Genomic DNA, 5115 nt, shown 5'->3' with positions numbered 1-5115 from the left:
GCCAATGACACTGACCCGTTCAAACAGATTTTTAACGCGTGAAATACACGTCAAATACACGTATTTAACGTGTTGTTGACGTGTTAAAATTCACGTGTATTTGGCCCTCTCGGCTTGGTGTGGGGGGTTCGTTACAAACATTCAATTTTGCTCTCTGTTTTGAAAAAGAAAAGCATCTGGCTGAACTGGTTTTAGGCCACGCCTCCCCTTCGTCTGCTATAAAACACTCTCAGCTCTTTGGGAATTCTCTGCTGCTGACGGACACTTGATTCTCACTCTGGACCTTTATTATATATATTAAAATATTTATTCAATGTGATTTTAAATAAAAACTCTGGATTGTTCTACATCTCTCTTCTTCTCACAGGTGAGAAACATGCTTCTAAATACGTGCGTATCATATGCACGCGAAAAACTGCATACCATATGCATGCCAAAACTCATTTTGGCGTATACATTCCACGAGATTGCACACTCGTATTACTGATACACATTTTTCGTGTGATCGGGCTTCCTGATGTGAGCATAATTCTAACCAATTAAATCCTTGAGCTGTTTTATTAGTGTGTTAAAGGCTTTAACAGCTGACAAATATAACATTTTACAACAATATCACGGCGACCAATTTTTTTACATACTCCGGCCTTCGGCTCGTGGTCCCACGAGGAAAGCCATCTGCACATCAACTGCCTCGAGATGCTGGCAGTGATTCGAGCCCTACAGGCCTTTCAGGCTCATTTGACGGATCGCCACGTCTTAGTCCAGTTGGACAGCATGACAGTGGTGTCATATATCAACCGCCAAGGGGGTCTTTCGTCCAGCCGCCTATGCGCTCTGGCGAAACGACTACTAGAATGGGCTTCTTCATGGGTTCGGTCGCTCAGAGCGACCCACATCCCCGGAAAGAACAACCTGGGAGCAGACATGCTGTCCCGGAGCAACGTCCCCTCAGACGGGTGGATGCTCCATCCCCAGATAGTTCACACCATTTGGGAGTTCTTCGGAAAGGCGGAGGTAGACCTCTTCGCCTCTCAAGACAACTCTCATTGCCCAATTTATTTTTCAAAGAAGGACGATGTGCTGGCCCACTCTTGGCCCAACACCCTTCTCTACGCTTTTCCCCCGGTCGCTCTGATCCCTCAGGTGATCAGGCGTGTCAGGGAAGACAAACACAGAGTTCTGTTAGTGGCCCCGCTCTGGAGGTGCCAAGTTTGGGCCTCGGAGCTATTCAGGCTTTCCACGAAAGCCCCCTGGCCGATTCCCCTGAGACGGGACCTTCTCTCTCAGGCGAACAGAACAATCTGGCACCCACGGCCGGAGCTGTGGGCTCTGCACCTGTGGTCCCTCGATGGGAGCCATCTGACCTCCCCGGGAACGTGCTAAATACCATTTCACAAGCTAGAGCCCCGTCCACTAGACGCCTCTATGCTCAAAAATGGGCGGTCTTTGTTAGCTGGTGTTCTACACGCAGCATAGACCCCGAGGAATGCGACGTAGCCGCTATACTGTCCTTCCTCCAAGAACGCCTGGACGCGGGGCGAGCCCCCTCCACGCTCAAGGTTTATGTAGCAGCCATCGCAGCGTTTCACGCTCCTATTGCTGGCCAGTCAGTAGGTCGGAGCAACCTTGTTGTGAGGTTTCTAAGGGGTTCCAGGCGGTTGCATCCACCACGGTCCCCTACGGTTCCTTCCTGGGACCTCTCTTTGGTCCTCAGAGCTCTAAAGGGCCCGCCCTTTGAGCCACTGCGCCTAGCAGACCTTAGGCCCCTGACGCTAAAAACCGCCCTGCTTCTTGCACTGACGTCGATCAAGCGTGTTGGCGATTTGCAGGCCCTTTCTGTTAGCCCTGCATGCCTTGAGTTCGGGCCAGACGACTCTAGAGTCGTGCTGAAACCTAAGGTGGGCTACGTTCCTAAGGTGCTTTCTACACCTTTCAGGTCGCAGGTTATTTCGCTCTCCGCGTTTCCACCTATGCCGGGCGATCAGGAGCAGGAATTACTTTGCCCTGTCAGGGCACTGCGCATTTACATCGAGCGATCAGAACCCTTCCGGCAGGCTGATCAGCTCTTTGTTTGCTTTGGCGGCCGCAGCAAAGGGTTTCCGGTCTCAAAGCAACGTCTTTCGCGTTGGATTGTCGACGCTATTATGCTCTGTTATTCCTCGGTGGGGACCCCTTGCCCCATAGGAGTAAGAGCCCACTCCACTAGGGGTATGGCCTCATCTTGGGCCTGGTCCAGTGGAATTTCCATTAAAGACATTTGTGAGGCGGCCGGCTGGTCCTCGCCGTCCACTTTTGCCAGATTTTATCAATTGGACGTTCCGACCTTACAGGCTCGGGTCCTCTCGGCGTAAATACGCGGCCATTATAGTTCTGCGTTTTACGCAAAACCCGGGAGTTTTTCCCTCGTAGTGCACAAGGGTTACGGCGGCTTCGGCCTTCCCACTTGACACTCGGTCCCCTCGCGGTGTCCGGTCAAGTCCAGTCGTTTCCCCAGCAGTGGCACGGCGTGGTTGAATTCGTTCCCCCATACGCAGTACGAGTGAAGTATTGAAAGGGAACTTACTCGGTTACTAACGTAACCTCGGTTCCCTGAGATACGGAACGAGTACTGCGTTACTTGCCGTGCCACTAGGCTGCGGCTCAGTGTCGTCGCTTCAGTCGATATGGCCTGAGTAGCCTATGGCGAAATGCTCACTTATATAGGGCTTTACCCCGCCCCTTCGGCGGGAAAGTTCGCGTGCTTTGTCGCCATAGGCCGCGCAGCAAAGCCGCGCCGTCATTGGTTCAATGACTTACAATGAGTGAACCAATGATGATGCAGCTGCACTGCGTTATTGAAAGGCTTCAGTAGCGGGGAAAAAGGGAGACTTTTCCCCCCATACGCAGTACGAGTGAAGTATCTCAGGGAACCGAGGTTACGTTAGTAACCGAGTAAGTTATATTGCTTTAATTAAACTCTGTGTGTGATTGAACAGATTCAGATGGAGAAGAGAAAGAAAATCACATCCAGAAAACTGCTGGAGCCTCAGAAATCACAGAGCAGCAGAAAACAAGAAGACAGAGAGAGAAATGGAGACACAAACCAGTGGATCACAAGAGAGAAGAGGACAGAGAGTTGAGAGACGTGGCAGTATGGAAGTAAACTTACACTGTGAGTGTTTGATCATTACTGAACTTCAATCATTTTCTGTCAGGATCATACAGTCAGAGATGATTGATAATAGAGTTTGTATCGGCGGTTCAGATCAGATCAGATCAGGGAGAGCAGCGATAACCCCTCAGGGTAACAGAACAGAACCAACACAAATGTATTTCAGATTTCATTAATGGTCAATATTTACAACATAATTTAAGAAAAATGAGTTTGATTCAAAGAGCAATATCAGAAGGTCAAATCCTGATGGGACGACAGGAGGGAAATGAACTCCTGAGCAACGCTTGATCATGTTAGATTGACTAAAACTCTTCAGACTTTCTCCACTTACAGACTATTGAAGCTTTCACAGATGTGTGATCAAGAACAATATCCCATAAATTCAATATATTTGTGATTTCTAGTGTCATGTGATCCAGACGAGCCTGTAAAGATTGATTCTGATGTCAAAAGTGAGGAGAGATTCTCCCATCAAAACCTTCATCACTGACGACCTGAACATCACCATCTTCATCATCACAACCATCTTCATCATCATCTTCATCATGGTCTGTTCTCTCCTGTCTTCTGGAATCTTCTACAGACTCCTCTGAGCTCAAACACTCTCATCAAGAGCTTCTTTCTCAGGAGGTTTACACAACACCGTTTTCAGCTGAAAGCTTTTATTCATTTTAGCTGTTCATTTACACGATAACGGTGTTCTGGTGGCCTGAAAACACAAACTTTTGAAAAAGGGTTTCAAAGTGCAAGTTTGTGAAAACGATACCGTTATCATCTCCGTGTGAACTGAAAAAGGGAATCTGTGAAACAGTGACGTCATGCACGTTTAATCTCTCCACATTATTTTTCAACCCTGAAATAAGGTGTTTTCTGTGAATGTCTGAGACTTCTGATTTATTATCCGCTACAGGGAAATAACCAGAAGAATATGAAGGAGCAGTAAACTGTAAAAATAAGCTGGATAGACGTGTGTGTTTGGAGTGAGTGTAAGAGAATGTGTGTGTGATCACCAAATACTTGTCTGGCGTGTGTCATACAGTGTTTTAGTCATTTTTGTGGATCCGTGTGAACGGAGAAAGTGTTGATAATGTTGTCATCCGTATAGAGAAAACACTTTTCCGTTTTTAGTACTGAACTCTCATTGTTCTCCATCTGCTCTAAATGTTTCTCTGTCTCTGATGATGGTGATTGATGATGTTCTGTATATCAGACTGTCAGACATTCAGACTCTCTCTCACTCCTACAAACACTCAGTGTGTTCAGTTCACTGGAGCAGCAGGAGTTTGATCGTCTGAAACTGAAGGAACGAGAAACTCCTCACAGAAACTCGAGACTTTCTTACTGTGAGACATCAGCACTACCCTGAGAGACATTTTATTTGATTCTGTATACTGTACATATATATTTTAATATTCACTTTATATTAAAGGAAACATTATATTTTAGTGTTTGGATGTTCTTTAATGCGTCGAGTAAAGAGTTTTTCTGCTAGACTGACTTGAGCCAATCACCTGAGCTGGAAATGTCACATGACTCTAGAGCTGCAGGGAAATTACATCATATCAACCCTGATTCATGTATTTAGAAAAAAATGTATTTAGATGCCACTTATAGTACATTTGAACCCATAGTGTACAAGTGGAAGCTAAATATATTTTTTAAATTCAGAGATAGTATATTAAACGCATTTTAGTTCATATTTCATGCTGTCTCAAAATAGCATAGTTGAGCACACTTACATGTTCTTCAGATGATAAGAAGTACTAAAGAAGAATTTTTAGTATATTAAGTACAAGATTAGTGCACGAAAATAAAGCACTTTAAATATATTATACAAATGTACTTTTTTTCCACCTGGCTGCTAATGGAGATGTGACTGAATAGTTACGTTTAGTTCTTGATCCGACGTTAATACATTATACCCATGATATTTACATTCATTATCCATTATAGCATTAGTT

General features: G+C 45.6%; 1 long non-coding RNA gene across 1 annotated transcript; it reads left to right on the top strand.

Moving 5' to 3' along the window:
- The first annotated feature begins 234 nt into the window (after nucleotides 1-234).
- Nucleotides 235-4579, top strand: LOC125252167. The gene is made up of 3 exons (XR_007181167.1): nucleotides 235-367; nucleotides 2976-3151; nucleotides 3559-4579. It is a non-coding gene; the product is annotated as an uncharacterized LOC125252167 (long non-coding RNA).
- The last annotated feature ends 536 nt before the right edge of the window (nucleotides 4580-5115 follow it).

The sequence above is a fragment of the Megalobrama amblycephala genome, linkage group LG18, assembly GCF_018812025.1.
Source record: "Megalobrama amblycephala isolate DHTTF-2021 linkage group LG18, ASM1881202v1, whole genome shotgun sequence".
NCBI classification, from domain to species: domain Eukaryota; kingdom Metazoa; phylum Chordata; class Actinopteri; order Cypriniformes; family Xenocyprididae; genus Megalobrama; species Megalobrama amblycephala.
This window is presented reverse-complemented; position numbering and strand designations above follow the sequence as displayed.